The sequence below is a fragment of the Mobula birostris genome, chromosome 2 (genome assembly GCF_030028105.1).
Source record: "Mobula birostris isolate sMobBir1 chromosome 2, sMobBir1.hap1, whole genome shotgun sequence".
NCBI classification, from domain to species: Eukaryota; Metazoa; Chordata; class Chondrichthyes; order Myliobatiformes; family Myliobatidae; genus Mobula; species Mobula birostris.
Genome location: NC_092371.1, coordinates 115684942 through 115707842, shown reverse-complemented (window position 1 = coordinate 115707842; position 22901 = coordinate 115684942). Strand labels below are relative to the sequence as shown.

The following is a 22901-nucleotide window of genomic DNA, read 5'->3' as shown; positions in this document are numbered from 1 at the left end:
GATTTGTGAGGTGTGATCAACCCTGCATGTGCCATGCTGACTCCCCCAAATCAGATCTTTCCTTTCCAAATGAACATAAATCCTCAAAATCTTCTCCAACAACTTCCCTACCACAGGCTCTTGGGCCTGGGGTTTCCAGACTTATCTTTAATACTCTTTTTGAACAAGGGGACAACTTTATCGATCCCCAAATCTTTTGGTTCCTCACACGTGGCTAATAGAGACACAAATTCTCCATCAGAACTCCAGCAATCTTCCTTTGACATCCTGAGGTAGATCCCATCAAGCTCTGTGTATATATCAGCCCTGAAGAGTATCAGTAATTCTTATATTTCCTCTTACTTGATGCAGATATCCTCCAGTATATTCCCCCATAACTCTTCAATCTCCACATCCTGCTAAATATTGATAACAACGATTCAGACCTTACTCATATCTTCTGACTCGACAGAAAGATTAGACCACAAGATCAATGAGGCCATTCAGCCCACTGAGACTTCTCTCCCATTCCATTATGACTGATTTATTATCCTTCTCAATCCCATTCTCCCACCTTCTCCCTGTACCCTTTGACATCCTTACTAATCAAGAACCTATCACCGTCTGCTCCAAGTACACCCAATGACTTGGCTTCCACAGGCATCTATGGCAATGAGTTCCACCGATTCACCCCCCTCTGCTAAAGCAGGGGTTCCCAACTAATACCATTAAGCAAGGGGTCCATGAACTCCAGATGGAAACCTGTGGGCTAAAGAAATTCCTCAAAATCTCTGTTCTAAAGGGATGTCCTTGTGCTGTGATGTCCTTAGACTCTTCACTTTAGGAAACATCCCCTCCACATCTTCCCTATCTAGGCCTTTCAATATTTAATAAGTTTCAATGAGATCCTCACTCGTACTTCTAAACTCCAGTGAGTGCAGGCCCAGAGCATTCAAAGACGCCTCATACATTAACCCTTTCATTCCCAGAATAATTTTTGTAATCCTCCTCTGAGCCCTCTCCAATTCCAGCACATCCTTCCTTAGATAAGGGGTCTAAAACTTCTCACAATACTTCCATATGTGGTCTGCCTTACAGAAGCTCAGCATTATATCCTTGCTTTTAGTATCTACTTGGTCCCTTAGGCAACCTGCTCCTTCTTTCACTGGCATCTTGATTCTAATATGTGAAAATAGTTGAAACCTTCAAGTTCCCGGGTGTAAGCATCACCGATCGCCTGTCCTGGTCTAACCACATAAACTCTCTGGCCAAGGAAGCACAACAGCGTCTCTACTTCCTCAGGATGCTGAGAAAATTTGACATGTCCCTGTTGATTCTCAACAACTTTTATAGACTCACCATAAAAAGCATCCAGTATGGATGCAGCAGAGCTTGGTATGCAGACATCCCTCCCTGCAAAAACTCATTTCAGGGAGGTAGCACCATCAACTTGCGGGAGACTCCCAGAACTTCCAGGAGGGGTGGGATGTCTGCAATAGAGTAGCTCCTTAGCAGCTGGCCAGCTAGTTTTAAATAACGTTAGCTATGCTGATGAATGAGTGACACCTGTTAAACTCACCTCAACATGTCTTTTACAGTCTTAACCCACCATGGGCAATAGAAAAGTCACTGTTGCAAACAGTGCAGCGAGCAACACTGTCATTATTTTGACCCCTATTAGGCAGGGGTACACTTTAGTGTAGTCTGGGGTGATGTATGTTTTATATTTTCTTTTTTTGGAACATTCTGCCATTGCACGCTCTCTCTCTCTCTCTCTCTCTCTCTCACTCGCTCTCAAAAAAATTGATTTCCGGGATATTGTATATAATTTGCGGGCATCAGGGAGCCACTATTAATATGCGGGAGACTCCGGGAACTTCCGGGAAAGGTGGGATGTCTGGGTATGGCAACTGCTTTACCCAGGACTGCAAGAAACTGCAGAGACCTATGGGCACAGCACAGCATAACACACAAGCCAGCATCGCCCCGTGGTCTTTCTCTACTCTTCTCACTGCTTTGGAACAGCAGCCAACATAATCAAGCCCCCCACCCATCTGGGATATCCTCTCTACTCCCTACTGCTCTTTTTGAACAAGGGGACAATCTCCAAATCTTCTGGTTCCTCACACATGGCTAATAGAGATACAAATTCTCCATCAGAACTCCAGCAATCTTCACGCACAACACGCTGGAGGAACCCAGCAGGTTGGGCAGCATCCGTGGAAATGATCAGTCAACGTTTCGGGCTGAAACCCTTCGTCAAGACTGAAGAGGGAAGGGGCAGAGGCCCTATAAAGAAGGTGGGGGGAGGGTGGGAAGGAGAAGGCTTGTAGGTTCCAGGTGAAAAACCAGTAAGGGGAAAGATAAAGGAGTGGGGGAAGGGAGGCAGGGAGGGGATAGGCAGGAAAGGTGAAGAAGGAATAGGGGAAAACACAATGGGTAGTAGAAGGAGGCAGGACAATGAGGGAGGTGATAGACAGCTGGGGGAGGGGGCAGAGTGAAATAGGGATGGGGAAGGGAGGGGGAGGGAATTACCGGAAGTTGGAGAATTCAATGCTCGTGTCAAGGGGCTGGAGACTACCTAGACGGTATGTGAGGTGTTGCTCCTCCAACCTGAGTTTGGCTTCATCACGTCAGTAGAGGAGGCCATGTATGGACATGTCCGAACGGGAATGTGAAGTGGAGTTGAAGTGGGTGGCTACCAGGAGATCCTGTCTGTTGTGGCGGACGGAGCGGAGGTGCTCGACGAAGCGGTGCCCCAATCTTCCTTTGACATCCTGGGATAGACCCCATCAATTCGTGGGTATATATCAGCTCTAAAGCCTTAAACCCTTCCATCGTGCAGAAGACACAAACGCTCCAGAACGTGCACCATCAGGCTCAAGGACCGCCTCTTACTCATTGCCTTGCAACCCTGGAACTTACTTCATATACATCAAGAAGGTATACACTGTGCTAAACACTACGGTAGCGTAGTGTTTAACACAGCGCTTCACAGGAGCAGTGACCCGGGTTCAATTCCCACCACCGTCTGTAAGGAGTTCATACACTCCCCCATGACAGTGTAGGTTTCCTCTGGATGCTCTGTTTTCTGCCCATAGTCCAAAGGTTGGTAGGTTAATCGGTCATTGTAAATTATCCCGTCATTAGGCTAGGATTAAATTGGGTGATTGTTCAATGCCGTGGCTCGAAGGGCCAGAAGGGCCGATTCCTCACTGTATCCCAATAAATAAATAAATATTAATGATGAACTGTTGATATTGAGATCTAACCTATCTTGCACCTTATTGTCTACCTGCACTGCACCTGTTTCAGCAACTGTAACTGTAACACTATATTCTGCATTTTGTTTTTCTTTGTTTTACCTCAATGTACATAACCTTTGAAATGATTTGTATCGTGAGCTTGCAAAGGTTAGTTTTTGACTGTATCTTGGCATATGTGATAATAAACCAATTCCAATTTTTTAATATACTGATAAAAGATTTTATGATAAGTCCTACGTGGCAAGGTCATTTCATGGCCCATTTATGCCCTCCTAGTTTCTTTCAAATTTTCTCCTATATCACTGAAAGGTGTGTGTGGTGGAAAGGGTGAGCACCTCCAAGTTCCTGGGTATCAACACCTACCCTGGGCCCAGGACAGAGGCGCAAACCGTGACGAAGGTGTACAAGACTTCCTACTTCATTAGCGGTTAAGGCGATTGGGCGTACCACTGACAAACTTCTACAGGCAGACACCCGAAAGCAGTCTGTCCGCTTGCATCATGGCCTGATCCAGAAACTCCAAAGAACAAGATTGCAAGCAAGTACAGACAGTAGTGGACTCAGTCAATTCCACCATGCTTACAGTTCTCCCCACTGTTGAGAATGTCTGTGGCATGCAATATCTTAGAAAGGTGATAACCATCATCCAGGACTCTCAGTGTGTGAGCCATGCACTCTTCTCAATGCTGCCATCAGACAGGAAGTACAGGAACCTGAAGACCAACATCTCAAGGTTCAACAACTCTTCCCCACTGCCATTTGGTTCTCGAACTGACCTGAAAAACCAAAGCACGGCGTTTGTCCAAATCTCTTTTTCAATGCACTAATGTCATTGTATATATTTTTGTCATATACGTTATGTATAATTCACATTGGGGTATATGGGGTGTCTAGGGAGGGGTAGCACCTCTGGTGGGTGGGCCTGCCATGCCCTTTTCAGGACAGCTCGTCCACCTTTGGTCCCCTCCTGGCGCACAGCTCTCACTTGTGGCTCCAAGTAGCTGTAACACAAGCAGCAGCCACACCCCGGTAAACCGTCTCGGCAGACGGGCTAAACCAAGTGAGAGTAGCCGACGGGTCTTCGACCCTTGGTGAGGTAGGGGATTTGTCTATTCCAGCGTGTGAAGTCTGGCCCTGGCGGATTGAGCGGAAGAGACTGATTAATGGTCCAACAGTCAAGAAGGCAGGCCAGCAGGCGTGGTGGAGTGCTAAGCGCACAACGGAGGCACCTAGGCATCCTGGTCATCCACTGCAAGAGTTGGTGATCTCTTTAAACTCACCCGGCAGAAGGCAAAGGCAAACTACTGCTGTAACCTGCTGAGTACATGATTTCCCAACATGTCAGAGCGGCGTGGAGGAAAATCGTCCACCAACTGGAAATTCCAGATGCGACTTGTTTGTCGTCACATGAATAGATGTACATGTATTCAGAGGTACAATGAAAAACTTACTTGCACCTGCATCACAGACATAGAGCATCTGATACAAGCATTCATGACAAAAATGTGAATTAAATATAAATTATACAGCATTAAGAAAGAAGATTTTTTAGAAAGCCATTGTAGTGCAAATTGGTTGAAGTGTTGCATACTAAGGTGATTAGGGTTGTGTGGGTGCAGTAGCTGCTCTTCAACCTGGTGAGGTAGAACTCCAGGCTTCTGCACTCCCTGCTTGATGGTGGCTGTGAGAAGATGGCATAGCCCAAATGGTGAGGGTCTTTGATGTTGCCTCTGGAGACAGCACCTCATGTAGATACTCACAAAGGTGGGGAGGGATGAGCCTTTGTGCTGAGTCTACTACCTCCTGCAGTTTCTTACATTTCTGCACATTTGAATTGCATTACCAGATCACCATACAACCGATGGGGATGCTCCCAACAATACATCTGCGGAGGTTTGTTAGAGGGGTTGGTGAATTTACAGTATGTTTGTAATCTACTGTGCTGCAACTGCAGAAAGCTCATTTTCATGGCCTTTATATCCTGTGGAAGTTTGACTCTACAATAAACTTGACGATATACCCTATGAAGTTATATCAATACCACTTTCCTGTGCCTAATGTGTCTTGTCCTTTTTCCTGATTAAACCCACAATATTCTTTAATAACCACGTTTCCCTAATTTTAACGTCAACAGGGACATGCCGTTGGCTTACATCTGTTGTCTCTCTCTCTCTCTTTCGGTACAGTAGTACTTTTGGTCTTTTAAATATTGGGTTATTCAGGATTCTTGCTCTGTACCTGCCTATAAGCAGTCAAATTTCAAGGTGTATAATTTATACATTCTTTGATAATAAATGTGCGTTGAATCTTTGAATCTAATCCTGAACTCTTGCCATCGCGCTTTTAAACATCTACAATTTAGGTCAAGCAACATCCATGGAGGCTGAAGCGGGCTGAAAACATCGAAGATTTATTTTGTGAATTTCTAGTCCATTAAAACTATATAAGTCAAACAATGCCAAAATACATTTCAATAAGTATAATGTATTAAATGCAACGGCCAAGTAATGTCAGAATGGCAATCTAACACACGGTTTTAAGTTCGCATTTTAATTTTTCCAAAGCCCCAGCAATATCTCCATCCAGGGATGACTTAAAGCATCATCTCCCGCCACGAGGGAAGACTCAGAACCCAGCCCCGTTCGATTACCATTATGACGTCATCCATTTGTTTCTTTCCGCAGTGACGACACTTCCGGACTTTCATCAGTTTAGGTTGCACGCCGAGCGGCGGAGTTCGTGTGAGAGGGTGAGCCTAATGACGTAAGAGCTCTCGCCCCCAGCACAAAGAGTGAGTCGGGGCGAAGCTGGAGGTTCAACATAAAGGAAGCGCAAAGGGTGGGCGTCAGAGTAAGGGAGGGGATTTGCAAAGGGAGATGTGAATGCAAGCCCCAAGGCTCTTCAGGTAAGCAAGAACAGGAAATTGTTTTAATTGTATTTTTATACCAACGACTTTGTTGTTTAATTCGAAGTTTGGCATTGAATGTTTTGGGCAGGGGAATTGTTGGTGAGATGGACAGAGGTTCGGAATGTGTGTGTGTGTGTGTGAGAGAGAGAGAATCTGCACCAGATTGCTCACACCAGGCAGCCACACTCTACATGCATTTGGCATTACACCTAGCAGATTTTACTGCGTGTCTCGTTTAAAATTAGAAATACTGTGTTTTTGTTAATCCCCCCACCCCTCGGCGTTACGCAATTATGCATCGCAACTTCCATGTGAATGTTTTTGGACAAAAGGTGATCTGTTGTTGTTGTTGTTGTGCCGTGTTATTCTGAGGTTTTGGGTACCGTTATAAATAAATAAATAAATAACACCCACACTGCTCTCCCTCCCCGATTGACAGAAGGGTGGCGACGGGCATCAAGTTGTGTTCGGTTGATCTTATCCTCACTCGCTCTGCCTAGCAGCCCCGTTATTTTTCTGAGGTTCCTTCGATGCTGAGAACATCGGCTCGGAGGCGACGGCATGCTTGCAGCGGCAGCGTGAAGTCTCCAAACTTTACAGATGATCAACCTGCGGATACATTCATGTTGAAAACAGCGATTTGCTACATTGTTTCCCAGCCCACCCGCGAAAGCCTGCACGATTTCCCCCCCTCGCTCTCGCTGTCAGCCCAGCAGAGATTCCTTTTGTGTTAACTTGTATTATTCAAAACGGGTTTGTGGTGTTCCTGGTTGCTCCCAATTTGACATTTTGTTTAGCTTTTGACTGCATCCCCGTATCTCCCAATTGACACATTTTGTTTCAAGCCATTGTCTCTCAGGCTTCGTGCTTTCCCCTTCCCTAACAGTTTTGATTTATTTTAGTCCGGGGTTGGGTACGAGCTTTTGTTGTTCGTGGTGATCTCAGTCCGTTTGACGTGTACTCAGTATTAAAATAATTGATGGTTCTCGTGTGAACGCCGCTTTGACGGTCCTTTCCCGCCTCTCCGGAGGGAATGCCTCTCCGCACTGCTGCCCCGGACCCTGGCCCCTGGCCGATAATGAGCAGCCCTTGTGCCGTCACCCTACAGCGGCGGGCTCCGGTCATCCAGCCTCGCTCGCGTTGCTTTTCATTGGAGTCTTTCGGTTAAAAAAAAAGTTGCGCTTGTTTTTAAAGCCCAAACTTTATATGATTTAGGGTTTGTATTTTTCTTGGAGCAAACCAGGCTGAGGAGAAGATTGGTCTGTTACTGTCTCAATGAATAAAAACTTCGTTTTGCACGTCGTTCATAAAGAAAATTTCATCAATAGGGCAAGCAGTGACAGAATAGAGGCGGACAACAAAGTGCAAGGCTATGATGAGGTAGATCGAGGTCAGTGGTCCTTTTTGTGGTACAAGAGGTCCGTCCAGTAGTCTTAGCATTCGGGTAGACGCTGCCCTTCAGCCTGGTAGTATACGCTTTCAGGCTGTCGTACCTTCTGCGGGGACAACAGGGATGTTCGAAATTATGGGGTGCATAGTCGTAATTTTCTTCTATAGTTCAAAACCAGAGGGCATTGGTTTAGGATGAATAAGTAAAAGGGTTGGAGGGGATCTAGGAGCAAAGGTTCTCCCTGGTGTCTGGAATGGGAAACACACTTCCTGGGAAGATAGTGGAGCCTGGAATTCCACTATCTGGAGTATCTGGAGAAGCATTTGAATCAGCAAGGCTGCTGGCCAGGTACTGGTAGATGGGAATGGTACAGGGGGTTCCCAGCCAAGGATCCGCAGAGCTCTTGGTCAATGGTATTGGTTCATGGCAGGAGGGGGAAAAAAGTTGGAAAACCCTTGGAATAGAAGGAAGTTGATGTGTATAGTGGCCTGATGAACCTGTGTCTGTGCTTCTTGACTGTAGGCACTGGAAATGCACTTAAAGAGCTGAGTTAGCTTGCATGGTTACAAGGCCAAAGTGTTCAGATCACTCTCACTTTCTAGTTATTGGTCCGTAGATCCCACAGGTTGTGACTCTCCAAATGTTGGTCCTGGTTTTGTTTACTGTCTCTGCTTCAGGGAAAGATTTCCAACCCCCCCCCCCCACACACACACACACACACACACACACACACACACACACACACCCCAAATCTATCTACTTGTTTGTTTCCAATTAAGTTCCTCTTGAATCCTCTAAGTAGACACCCTGCCCAATGTGAAGTGGGTCTTTTATTGGATTTCTACTTTGTGCAATTGCGTGGGTGAATTTGTGTATTGCTTGTCAGTCGGTTAATAGCTGTAAATTAGCATTTCTGAAGGATTACTGGGAAAGGTGTAGCTAAAGAGAAATACATTGGACTCCACCTAATCAATATGCACATAAATTATTCTCAGTGTGATATCATTTGCCATGAGACCTTTATACATCCCACAGAGAACTTGAAATGTGTGTTGAAATGGTTTTCCTAATGTATAAATTAGCTGCTGAACATTTAGTGCTTTATCTGTAAAAGGACAATGAAGCTAACCTTACTGGTTATATATTTCAGTGTAACACTGATGATACAAACAATTGGTGTTAAATCAGAATAAAAAGCAATTTGGGATCGAGTGGTTTATTGAAGTTGTTGGTTGCTGCTTAGTACTGATTATCTATGTCTAGGGAAATGGCCATTATAACTAGACCTTTGTTGTATGCTTGCATTGCTATGCCTACTACATTCAATATTAAAGGAAGATGTGTTTATATAACATTAATTGTATCAATTTAAGAATGTTTTGAGACCCTTCACAACTGATGAAGCATCATTCTTGAAATGTAGTCTGCCAAAACCAGAAGCAATATTACAACAATTGTGATGTGGTGATCTTTCAGTCATGTTGGTTCTAAGCAATTGTCCAGGGTACACAGGACATAGAAATCTACAGCACGTTACAGGCCCTTCGGCCCACAATGTTGTGCCGACCATGTAACCTTCTCTAGAAACTGCCTAGAATTTCCCTACCGCATAACCCTCTATTTTTCTAAGCTCCACGTGCCTAAGAGGCTCGTAAAAGACCCTATTGTATCAGCTTCCACCACCGCCTCTGGCAGTGCATTCCACACACCCACCATTCTCTGTTTTTTAAAAAACCTTACCCCTGACGTCCCCTCGGTACCTATTTCCAAGCACCTTAAAACTATGCCTCCTCATGTTAGCCATTTCAGCCCTGGGAAAAAGCCTCTGGATATCCACACGATCAATGCCTCTCATCATCTTGTACACCTGTGATAATTTCAAAATAACACCATCTTTCTGTTTATCAGAGAGCAGACAGGTCTCCACGTTTGGCCTCTCAGTCCTCATTTGTCTCAAACCCAGTAAGTTGGGGGAGACACGAGTAGAAACACATGTAAATTCCAGACTGCTTGTGTTACATGAAGGGTGTTCTGTCCAACAAGTTTGTATTGATGAAGATTAGATTCATTTGTCACATGTTCATTGAAACATTGAAACGCACTGTGAAAGGTGTCCTTTGTGTAGACGACCAACAGTCTGAGGATGTGCTGGGGCAGCCTGCAAGTGTTGCTATACTTTCAGCACCGACGTAGGAGGCCCACAGCTTCCTAACCCATATGTCTTTGGAATGTGGGAGGAAACCAGGTCGTCCGGAGGAAACCCACATGATCACAGGAAGAACCTATAATCTCCTAACAGATGGCATTGGGAATTGAATCCTAGATCGCTGGCATTGTAGAGCCTTGTGTTAGCCACCATGCTGCCAATGCTACTCTTTTTGTGATTTGGTTATTGGTAGTCTTCCATACAATCAGCAGCCATGTCCCTTGTGGTTTCTGTGATCCATTCACACACATCTTCCAACATCCTTCAATGTGGACTCCACTGCCTTGGTAATCATGTTGAAACATTCTCCTGTTCTTTTACCAAAATCTCTTGCATCTAGCGTAGATTTGGTAATGGCTAGCACAATACCAGTGGTCAGGATTGAATTCCCACTGCTGTCTAAGCAGTTTATAGGTTCTTCCTTTGATCCGGGCAGTCTGATTTCCTCCCACATTCCAAAGACACATTGATTAGTAAGTTGCGGGCATCCTATGTTGGTGTCGGAAGTATAGTGACACTTGCAGGATGCCTAGCGCATCTTTGGACTGTTGGTCATCTGAGTCTACTAAATTCTAGACCAGGGGTTCCCAACCTTTTTTTATGCCATGAGCCAATACCATTAAGCAAGGGGTCCGCAGACTGCAGGTTGGGAACCCTTGTTCTGGCCTGAGTTTATTTCCAACTTCTCCATCCTCCTTCATGCAAGTGCCTCCCATAAAACAAATCATTCTATGCACTTGTATGTTCTTATTCCAAGGAACATCTTAGTAAACCAGCAACACAGCCTTTGTTGCTTTCTGCAATGCTACACCTATATTTAGTCTTGCAGCCACTCAGCTAATCACATCCATGCTAACCGTCCGATACCTATATTTGATATTTATCGGCTCTTTGTCCATTGATTTCTATGTATTGATGACTCAAGTGCTTGATACTTAAATACCTGCCTACATCAAGCTCTTGGGCAGTGCATTCCACGTTCTGACCACCAGTGTGGGGAAAAAAAATTCTTCTTGATGACCTCTAAACCTCTTGCTTCTCAATCAATATTTATGGCTTCAAGTTTTAGAACTTTGGGGAAGTATTTCCCACTATCTGTGCTGTAGAGTACTGAAGACTGCATGACATAGAAGCCATGTCTTAAGAGTACTGCACCCATTATGTTTGCACAGATTCACTGGTTAATTGGAGCAGGAAGTTTTTAACGATGTTGGTGTTTTGCAATGAAGTATTTCTCAATCTCTCATTAAATGGAAGTTCAGGACTTCCATTTACAAAACCGTGGAAATTTACTGCGTAGAAGAAAGCCACAGGAATTTTGTCTTGTTTGGAGGAGTGAAAGAAATTTGTAACTGTTGTTCCATCCCTTGGCCCTCTTGTCTTCCCTTACTTCAAAGAAATGAGCGGTATTTCCACTAATCCTTGCAGTGGGCCAAACATAGTCAAATGGGACTAACTTCGATAGATATCTTGGTCAGCGTGGATGTGTTAGGCTGAAGAGACTACTCCCGTTCCGTATAACTCTAACTCTGAGAACTCAACATTTAAAAATGAGTAGATTTTGACACCAGCTCAAATTCCATAAGACATAGGAGCAGAATTAAGCCATTCAGCCCATCAAGACTGCTCCACCATTTTTTCGTTGCTGATCCATTTCACTCTCAATCTCAATCTCCCACCTAATCCCCATAACCTTTCACACCCTGACTAATCAAGAACCAACCAACATTGGCTTTAAATATACCCAGTGACTTGGTCTCCACAGCCACCTGTGCAATGAATTCCACAGATTTTCCACCCTATGGCTAAAGAAATTTGTGCTCACCTCTGTTCTAAGTGGACATCCCTCTATTCTGAGGCTGTGTCCTCTGGTCCTAAACTCCACCACCATAGGAAACATCCTCTTCACATCCACTCTATCTACGCCTTTCAACATTCAATAGGTTTCAATGAGATTCCCCTCAGTTGTCTAAATTCCAGCAAGTACAGGCCCAGAGCCTTGAATCACTGCTCATATAATAAGCTTTTCATTCCCAGAATCATTTTTGTGAACTGCCTTTGAATCGTCTCCAATGTCAGCTCATCTTTTCTTAAATTGTGGGCCTAAAACTGCTCACAATCCTCCAGAATGTGGTCTGACTAGTGCTTTTATAGAGTCTCAGTATTATATCATTGCTTTTATATTCTACTCCTCTTGAAATCAACGTTAACATTGTATTCACCTTCCTCACCGGCGATTCAACCTGCAAATTAACCTTTGGGGCTCCTGCGTGAGGACTCCAAATTCCCTTTGCACCTCAGACTTTTGATTTAATTTGATGTTTCAAGTTGATTATTGACACAAAGCAACAGACAAAATGCTGGAGGAGCTCGGCAGATCAGGCAGCATCTATGGAGAGGAATAAACAGTCGGCATCTCGGGCCGACACCCTTCATCAGAACTTGAAAGGAAGTGGTTGGGGGGGGGGGCGTTGAAGAAGCTTTTCAGTACAGAGAATTATTAACTCTAGTTACAGACATGAAATGCTGGAAGAACTCAGCAGGACAGGCAGCATCTATAGGAAAAAAGTACAGTCAACGTTTCAGGACAAAGTCCTGCCGAAGCATTTCGGCCCAAAACGTTGACTGCGCTTTTTTCCATAGATGCTGCCTCGCCTGCTGAGTTCCTCCAGCATTGTGTGTGTGTGTTGCTCGGAATTCCAGCATCTGCAGATATTCTCCTGTTTGTGAATTATTAACTCTATTTCTGTCTCTATGGATGCTGCCTGTCAGCTGAGTGTATTTGGCATTTTTTATTTCAGATTTCCAATATCTGCGGTTATTTTATTTTTTTTTAAATATAAAATTATCTTGAGAGTGCCAATCTTTAATTGAGATGTTGGAGTTGGTTTGAATTCATTGCTTACAAAGTGAAACTGTGGCTTGCCAAATCGGAGGTCTGCAAGTCAAAGCTGGATTTAGAAATCAGATTTAAAATGGTGCACGTGTGCATTTGTGACCAGCCTTTACATCAGCTGATTTTATTGGATTGCTCAGTTGTTGGACTTCTTCATCCCTGGAGACAGTGCTATGTCAGATCCAAATGATTGGTATGAAGGTCTTGGCTCTCGTTGCTGTAGTGGTCTTGAAGGAGCTGAGTATAGATTGTTAGCTTCATGTTCCCATCGGCTATAGATCAGTAATATTGAGTCCACAGCAGATGTGCTTTGGTGTTTTAAAAAAATTCTCTCATTGGTACTTAGCTGGGGCTCCTTTAAACTGGCCTTAAGCCATTATGCGGTGCTTAAAAGAATGAGAAATGATCTTATTGAAAAATAAAAGTTCCTAAGGGAACGGAAGGGAGTGGATGTTGAGATGCTACCACGAGTGGGAGAGTCTCAAATGAGAGACTTAGCTGCAAGACATTTTAAAGACTGGGCTGTGCAGGAATTTCTTCTTGCAGAGCCTGTTGAATCTCTGGAAATCCCTACCCCAGAGGAGCTCTGGATGCTAGATCACCAGCTGTATTTAAAGATGAGGGAGATTAATTCGTGAAAGGTTGAAGCAGTGGACATTTGGATTGACATGGAGGAGGAGCTGACGCCTGGTGCAGGCCAGCCTTGATCATGTTGAGTGCTGGGGCAATTGACTTGTGCCCTCTCCTATAGTGTGTTCTTGTGTTCACGGTATTACAGCCGAGTACAAGGAATGTAGCCAGGCCTCTGGCTGGAGTAAGAGTTATGATAATACGGAATGTGAGGAGAATCCAATCCTTGATATCCTTATCATATCACCATCATCATTCTGTGCCATGTCATATGGATGGCCAATCATGGTTTTCAACCATAATTGTTCTTGACTAATTTTTCTACAGAAGTGGTTTGCCATTGCCTTCTGGGCAGTGTCTTTACAAGACAGGTGACCCCAGCCATTACCAATACTCTTCAGAGGCTGTCTGCTTGACGTCGGTAGTCAACATAACCAGGACCTGTGATCACGTGACCCTGATCCGGGGATGGGAGGTTAAGCAGGTGCTACACCTTGCCCCAGGGTGACCTGTAAGCTAACAGGGGGAAGGAACGCCTTCCACCTCCTTTGCCCTGCAGCTCGAGGCTCTTCGTGTGCACATTGTGGTTTTGTAACTTCAGAGAATTAAATTAATTCACAGGAAACACAGGAGTCCAAAGATATGGGTCTAGTTCATTCCTTACTTTAAGCGAGATGGGCATATATCACATAGCAGGATGATGTAAGCAATTGACATTTTTGCAAGGTAGGGGAATTAAGGGTTATGGGGAAAAGGCAGGTAGGTGGAGATGAGTCCATGGTCAGATCAGCCATGATCTTATTGAATGGCAGAGCAGGCTCAATGGGCCAGATGGCCGACTCCTGCTCCTATTTCTTGTGTTCTAACATATTTTTAACATATAATGCTTAATTATTTAAACAAACAAGAATGCCTAATCAAACAATACATGTAAAAGATTACTCCAATATTATTGAAATGTTAAATACACAACATACATCTAAGTAAATTGTAAATTTATTGAGAGTGTCTGCCTCTAGTTTCAAACTCCCACCCCACCTGTGTCAAAAAATGTTTCTTCACTTTTCCACTAATGCATCCAGCTATTTTAAGTCTATGTTATTTGGGTTTTAACCACTTACCTCAGCGGAAGCTGAGCCTTTCCTATTTGCTCTTGAGCCTCACCTGATTTTATGCACTGGTTTTTTTACAAACAACTGTCTTCCTAACTCCTTTCAACCCCCCCCCCCCAAAGAGAACAGCCCTACTCTATCCAATCTTCACTCATTCCTACAAAATTTCAATCCTGGTGAATCTCCTGTCTCCTTTCGCTCAGCAACAGTTGTCTGCCACGGATATTCCTGACTCAACAGATTCGTCAGGTTCAAAGTGATGAATGGCCCATTCTTCACTGTTTCTGCGTCCTGGCCTTCGTTGTATAAATATTACTACCAGTGAGGGATTTTCCTGCCACCAATTACGATGCTGTATCAAACATTTAAATCTGTTTTCTTTCGTCTTCTGAGTAATGATCTCCCTCATCTCTCATCTCTTTCCAGTGCCTGTGGGTGTGTTTCTCCAGCTTCAGTCTCCCAATACTTCCTCCCTGGCTCAAGCCTTACTGCAGGGCCTTCGACTACAAGTGTCAGCAATTAGAAACGGGTTTAACATCACTGACGTGAAATTTGTTGTCTTTGTGGTAACAGTACAATGCAATACATAATAGAAAAAAATGTGAATTTCAGTAGGTATATTTATATATTAAATAGTTAAATAAATAGTACAAAAATTAAAAATAGAAGTAGTGAGGTAGTGTTCATGGGTTCAATGTCCATTTAGGAATCGGATGGCTGAGGGGAAGAAGCTGTTTCTGAATCACTGAGTGTGCGCCCTATGGCTTCTGTATCTCCTACCTGATGGTAGCAATGAGAAGAGGGCATGTTCTGGGTGATGGGAGCCCTTCATGATGGATGCCGGCTTGTTGAAGCATCGCTCCTTGAAGTCATTCTCTCACCCTATTCATAGCCACGCATTGCCCTGGTAGGAGTTGGTGCAGCAGTCACAACAGCACGTCCTCTCGTTGGTAAGAGTCCGTGTCGTGGGTAGGAGCAGGAAGCTGTAAAGACAAAAACAATCAGCCAGTGTAAGATGCGGCTCTTTGAACAAGCTTCATCAATCAATCAACTCAGCCATCTTGCATAAACTCAGCTGCAGGCCCCTGCTTTCCTCCCACATCACAAAGACATGCGGGTTTGCTAGGCTCATCGGCCGCTGTAGGTTGCCCCGGTTGCCTGGCTGAGTCTGCGGGGAGCTGTGAGAATGTGGCTAGGTTGGAATGAGGTTGATGAAAATGGGGGCTTGATGGTCTGAATACATTACCAGGCTGAGGGGCCAGTCTCCATACTCCTCTGGAAAAATTTCACCACGGAACCAGCAAAAGTGTGTGAACACTGGGAACTGTTCTCCAGGCCACACACCATCCTGACTCAAGAATGGTTTGCTGTTCCTGCATCGGTGGGTCAAGACCCTGAACCTCCCTCCTAACACCATTGTGCGAGCAGCCACACTTCAAGGATGGCAAAGGAGGTAATTCACCATCCTCAAAGGCAATTAGGGATGTGCAATAAATGCTGGCTTTGATTTTTCTAGTGGAAATAAACAAACTGTAGGAGGAATTCAGCAGGTCAAGCAGTACCAAGAAGGTGGGAGGGAGTAGGGGAGGTAGAGGAATTGTTGAGATCTTGAATCAGGACTTGTTTAATTCTAAACTGGGGCGTGCTTGCCATATTACTTTTAAATTTTACCTCAAAGTGAAGAATGGAGAATATGTTCTTCATCCATTTGGGAGTTGCTTTACCTTGGTTATGAAAGGCTAGAAATGTAACATCAATCTTTTGATGGATCTGGAATAAATTATTCAAGGTTTTCAATGAAGGAAATCTGTCCTTCATTGCTTGGTAAATTGCTGGGACCACTTATTTATCTTTTATTTGGCGATACAGCAACCCCCTGGCAAACTTGTTTAATTCTAACTTAATTACAGGACAATTTACAATGACCAGTTAACCTACCTGGAATGTTTTTGTCTGTGGGAGGAAAGTGGAGCACCTGAAGAAAAAGCACACATTCCACGGGGAGGACGTACAGAGACTCCTTACGGATCAGCACTGGAATTGAACTCCGTACTGCAGAATGCCCCGAGCTGAAATAGCTAACCGTGGCACAACGTGAAGCCGCGGGACTTGTAAAAATTCAGTCAGAGAGCCGTAGATGTTCGTAAGTGCCACATAAATATGCAAACTCCATCTGCTGCCTCCTGCGATTCTGCATTGGAAAAAGATTTACTCCGTTATGGAAGTTACCTTGTCTTGCAATTTATCTATCAAGTCAAACTGCATTTTTAAGCTTGGAGCAAATGGTGGTGGATTTTCTGGGGCTTTGAACTGCTCCTGCAGGTATATTTGAAAACCTGAGGTCATTCTGAGCTAACCTCCAACTTGTCCACGTTTGCCATCCGCCTTGGCTGTCCAATCTATCCACCCTCCATCCTTTTGTCTCTGAAACCTGCGCTGGCCCGAGAAATCCTGCTCAGCTTCTGCTCCACTCTGAATTTATTCATTCCATCGGAGGCTTTAACACTATCCCATGGAATTTAGGAGACTGAGGTGTATAAAATCTTGAGGGTCATTGTTAAGGTATTTGTACACTCTCCCTTTCCCAGGGAAAGGGAACCTAAAAGTAGGAGGGTAGGTTTAAGGTGAGAGGGGAAAGACTTTAAAGGAGCCTGAGGCCCTCTTGCTGTGCTGTTCTGTGATGTCTGTGCAGATCATGATGCCAAATTTTAAAGTTCGTTTAAGAAATTTTGTTTAAATTTTGTTCTGCAATGTTTACTCGGCTCTGTGCTGAACTGAGGCTGTGGCCTGCTTCGGCCGTAGTGATGCCTGGCTTTGTGTCCGTAGACTCACTTTCATTCTGAATGCTATTTACTTACTTTTATTGTTTACATGATTTTTTTTCTCTCTGCACATTAGTTGTTTGACAGTCTTGTTTTAATGGTACTTTTTGGGTTTCTTTGTTTTGTGCCTGCCTGTAAGGAGATGTATTTCAAGGTTGTGTAATGGATACATATTTTGATAATAAACGTGCTTTGAACTTTGAATGTTCCTGTGGTCAAGGCTGTGGGGTGGTTTGCTGAATTAAGTTTGCTACTCAAATGCACATTGCTTGTTTAAAACAAACCCTGGTCCTTTCCCATTGCGTCCTTCATCTGCAAAGAATTTTGGATCTGATTAGTTGGATTTTTTTTTAATAAGCGGAGAGGTTTTAGTTTGAACAGATGATGGGTTAGCTGTCTGGGAATTGTAGAATTGGTTTGAGTCATGTGTGGTGATATGGAACTTTTACAAAAAGTTGTCTGGGACTGAATTGTGGTTTTGTGATTCTGCTTTCTGGTGAAATGGGGCAGCTGATGGAGATAGAGATCCATAGTGTGGAGGGAGGAGGTGGCTCATTGACACAGTAGAGCTGCTGGCTTGTGGCTCCAAAGGCCTGGGTTCAATTTTGATTTCCAGCACCGTCTGTACAACTGTGTGGCTTTTTCCTAGGTGCTCCAATTTCCAACCGCATCCCTAAGACATGCATTGGCAAGTTAATTGGTCACTGTTGTGTATTTAATATTTCAGTAATATTGTTTGGTTAAGCATTCTTTGTTTACATAATTCATTACAGATTATATATAAAAGTACATGAATGGCATACGTCATCATACCACTACATCATAAGTGTATTTTTCAGTAAAGTAAAAAATGAAACTAAGACATGTTATTTCTGGCTCCACGTTTTTGCTTTCAGTTAGTTTTGTGTCTTGGAGTTTCAAAACATAATTGTAAATTGCCCCAAATGTAAATAAATGGCGGATTCTTTTTGTGTTGGAAATCAAATGGGATTGATCTAAGATTAGTGCAGATGGTGTTTGATTATTGTTGACTTGGGCCCAAGGACCTGTTTTCATGTGTATGACACTGAGGGAGAGACTGAATCACTGAAGTTAAGGTACTATGTTAAGGCCTATGTAGATTTGAGAGCTGCTTTTACTACTCGACGTAGCTTCTTAACCACATTCTCTTCCCAGCTCTTCAATGGGGCAGCTTTAAACACAGTTTGTCTTTTGCCTAGAGGCTGCGATCAAGTTTGGACTGTGAGTCATCCTCTGCTTGTCTGGAATTCTGTTAAAGCCAGGACGATCAGTTCAATGCGCAAGAATTTAAGATGGCACCTGCACACTGAGGTCCTATTTTTGTTCACGTGCTCCAGTCCCAGATACCAGCATGTTAGCATTAACCTCCTGGGTGTGTTTGGATGCCTCTGCACTCTCCCTGAGCAAGGGGAGAGGGGTGTACACAGATGGCTCCCTTGGAATCAGAATCAGGTTTAATATCACCGACATACGTTATGAAATTTGTTTTCTTTGCAGTAGCAGTAGAAATCAATACATAATAATAGAAAAAATGTGAATTACAGTAAGTATATATTAAATAGTTAAGTAGTGCAAAAGTAAAAATAAAATTAGTAAGGTTGTGTTCATAGGTCGATTCAGAAATCGGGAGTGTGTGTCTTCAGGTTTCTGTACCTCCTTCCTGATGGTAGCAATGAGAAGAGGGTATGCCCTGGGTGATGGGGGTCCTTAATGATGAATGCCACCTCCTTGAAGATGTCCTGGATACTATGGAGGCTGGTGCCCATGATGGAGCTGACTAAGTTTACAACTCTCTGCAGTTTATTTCAATCCTATTTAGTAGCCCCCTATCCCACCCATCCTACCAAATGGTGATGTAGCCAGTTAGAATGTGCTCCACAGTACATCTGTAGAAATGGTGACATGCCAAATCTCCACAAATTCCTAATGGCAGAGTTCAGTTGGGAATGAAATGCCATGGCCTGACAGAGAACCCCAACTAATAGGTCTCTCCTCCTGGGCCTGGTGTGGTTGGCTGTTCAGACTCTGTGTGGGCTTTGCTCACCAGAGCTTCAGTTTGAATGTCAGCATGCTTTTAAGAGGGCAGTGAGAGAATAGTGATGCAGAAAGGCTGTATGAGGCTGATGTGTGACTGTCGTGCACTCACCCTCTCGATTTTTGGTCTCTTAGATCTACCTTTGGAACTAAACCAGACTCCCCATGCCTCTCAGACGGCACAATACACCATTTGTTTCCATATTCATGGCCTCCCTCAGCTGTTTCCATACGTTACCTTCAGACATGTTTTTCCAAAGTTCTGCTTCCCACACTCTCTCCCCCTCCAACTCAATCACCCTGTGGCATGCCTACATCCTCGGACTCGCACACTTCTCTTCCTTCCCCTCTCTGTTTGCTGAGCCTGGTTAATCCAACCTCCACTTTAAGATTCTCACCCTTCTTTGAACTGCTACCCTGGCCTTGGCTGTCCATGACTTGGTCAATTCCCCCAGCCACAGACTTCGGAGGGGAATCTGCACTCTTCCATTCTTTGTCACCCTCTGACAACCTCTTTGTCCTACTTTAACTGTAGCATCTTTTAACACTCTAATGTTTGAGTTTACCAGCTCCCTGTCTTTCTGAAAGCCAAACTCAGTCCTCTGCCCTTGTGTGATGGTGTCAGGTCACTTTCACTGCACTTTTCAGAAACATCTCGTGATAATTTGATATGTCGAATCTTCTGTAAGAATACAGCTTTCTGTGAGCTATTTATTATCTTTAAATTGTACCCATGCTTTCACTCAGTTGTTTCGAACTTTAACTCTGACCACCTTTTCACAGTGCCCAGAGGGGCCCCACACATTTCGGTTGAAAGCTATCACAGAGTACTTTAGAAATGCAACCCGGATGTTCTTACCACAGGGCTGTGGCCTTTGAAATGTTAACTTTTGCTGAAGTGAGATTGCTGATGCAGGATGTGGGTTTAAATTAGGTGCAACAGTTTCCAGGATGCAGGATTTGGTATGATCGAAGGCTCACTTTGACCTCCGGTACTCACTGGGTAGAAATCCCACCGCGCCCTCCCCCCCCCCCCCCCCATTTCGTACTACCTCAGCCCAGTTTGTCAGCTTGAATGAGGATGTGTCCTGCCTGCAGATGGTACCAGTCCGATGTTTTGACATCATTCTGCTGCTTGCTTGCTTCTGGTGGCAGGCTGGGGTTTTTTTCTCTCTTTCTGGTCGCCTCCGCATCTCAACCAGCGGTACTTTTGAGACCTCAACCTTTGGCTTTCCCAAGCCCCAAATAAAAGAGCGCAATGATCTGTTTAATAACTGTAGTTGAAAGAACTTAATTTTTGATACAAGCTTGTTTTTTCCCCCCGTTTTCTCCCTCACCCCCAGCCTAACATCACTGTATTTCTATATGTTTTGTTTTAAAAAGTCAGACATTTTAGTAAACCTTCACCTTTGTCCCAATGGGTTGATTTTCTGGATAACTTTGTAAAACAGCCAGTAAAGATTTCAAGGCATAATAAGGGTAACTTTATCTCTAATGCAAGGAATTATTGTTGTGGACAATTACTTTGGGGATTACTAAAGTCTTTCCAGATAAACTTGTTGTCTCACAAGCTTTAGAAAGGTTAATCTGTCTGAGTTGGGTTCTGCTCCTTGGATACGTTTTTGTTTCAACAAGATACCTCACTTTGAGCATCATTCACATGCATTGAAACTTGGATGGGACAAAATCTTGGTCAAGAGTTAGTATTTAAGATGAGTGCACGGCTTACAAGGAGAAATAAATGGAGGTATGGAATTGAAGTTGCTGTGAAAGTCGGCATAGACTCATTGGGCTCAATCACCTCCTTTGTGTCGCAAGGAAAAATTTAAAATGTGAAAATACGAAATCTTTTGGTTATGAAGCTTTGGTTCAAAATCTCCAAAGTCTCTTCATTCCATTTGAGGTGAATCTCAAAAGACAACATTTGATCTCCTCTCTTGACTTTTTTCACCACTGGTTTTACTTCCATTATCTGCCTAGGCATCACTGACTGCACGTCGAAAGGGTTCATTGGTTGTAAAGTGCTTTGCAACACTGCAAGAGGCTTGCGAAGCTCTGCTTGAAAGAGTTTTCCTTCCCTGTCATTTTGTGTCATGTGCACCTCTGAGAATGTTGTGGTGCTACATTCATTCCGCACTAACGCATGGAAATGAACATTGAACAATATCAGAGCAAAATGCGGGAAGACCCGAAGCTGCAGAAATGTGTTTTTTTTGGGAAGAATAATGAAAATATCATGGAAGGACAGAATAACAAATGAAGAAGTGTTGTGAAAAGCCAGAATAACAAGAGAGCTGATGTCATCAATCAGGAAATGGCAGATGGGATTCCTGAGACATGTACTGAGGAAAGAGTAGCTGGAACATCTTGCAGTGGTGGGAAAAACTGATGGAAGAAAAGTTGCAGTCGACTGCATATGATATTCATGAGCTACATCAGGGGGTGGACAGGCAGAAGTTTTGAATTGCTTATTGGAACTTCTCAGATTAAAGAGAGGTGGAAGACCATGATCACCTGCGTCATACAACACTGCATGTGATAATGACGATGCACCACTCGCTGCATAAAACTGCTGAATGGAAACTTTCCATGCCCTCATGCGTCCCTTAGTCCAGGGGTTCCAATATTTTTTATGCCATGGACCCTGACCACTAAACAAGGGATCTGTGGACACCAGGTTGGTCCTAGATTATGCAGTGCTCTGAAACATAACCTGTTGCTTATATTTTATCTGTAGCTGCAGCCTGGTTATCCGATGGGATTGATTCTTTAGATACATGATCACGTATTTGGGATTATAGAAATAAATATATGTTGGACAGTGTCTTGCCACACTGTGTTGGACTAGGATTTTGGTCATCAATGGTCAGGTATCAGGAGGTTTTTTCCTCTTACTTGAGTGCCATTTAGATTAGTCATCAGGTCAGTTTTGGGTCTGTGTTTAATTATCCACACAAGTGGATCTCTTAATCTGCCTGTTCCCTTAGGAATTGCAGTGAGCTCAACATCACCCTCGCTTTCCACAGAGAGCAGATGTAGACTTCGCAATCTCCCTTTGTTGCTTAAAGTTGCAGTAGATTCAGTTAATTAGCCATCAGTTAATTGGGCAGCCACTTATTTGGGACAATTCTTAAAGAACAAAAATTACTCGAGAAAATAGCTGGGATTTCCTCTGTTTATTTGGGACACTATACCACTTAATTGGGACAGGAGACTGTTGCCGAACAATTTCTAACTAGTGTCAGTCATATTAACTTGTACAGCTGTTAGACTGTACACCATACTTAGAGCAATCAGTTTTTAAATAGCGTCAGTTGCATGTATTTATTTTCAAAAAGCATTGATACTTGTAACTGATAGATGGTGAGAAATCAGCAGAAAGACAATCGGGAACTATTTTGCTCACTGTGGTGTCAAGCGTTCAGGCTTTGGATGCCAGAAATGGCTGGGAGTGAAAATGAAATGATTTCACTAGTTAGGAACTATGAAGAATTTGAAGGCGTCAGCAATCATCTTGAATGTTACAATGAAAATGAAGATTTGGAGGATGCAATCATCAGAAGTGTTACTATGAAGGCAGTCCACTATCTACACTAGATGTTTGGGCTGATGTTGTTCACTGACAGTTAATGAGCAG

General features: G+C 43.7%; 1 protein-coding gene across 7 annotated transcripts in view; it reads left to right on the top strand.

Moving 5' to 3' along the window:
- Window positions 1-5972: 5972 nt before the first annotated feature.
- The window catches only part of LOC140190165 (tyrosine-protein kinase Fyn), a 233482-nt gene continuing 216553 nt past the window's right edge, over window positions 5973-22901 (top strand). For 6 of the 7 annotated variants that reach the window (XM_072246720.1, XM_072246739.1, XM_072246679.1 and 3 more), the window contains exon 1: window positions 5973-6150. The gene's annotated coding sequence lies outside the window, so the exon portion shown is untranslated. The remainder of the gene's footprint in view (window positions 6151-22901) is intronic. The other variant, XM_072246748.1, reaches the window with a different exon arrangement.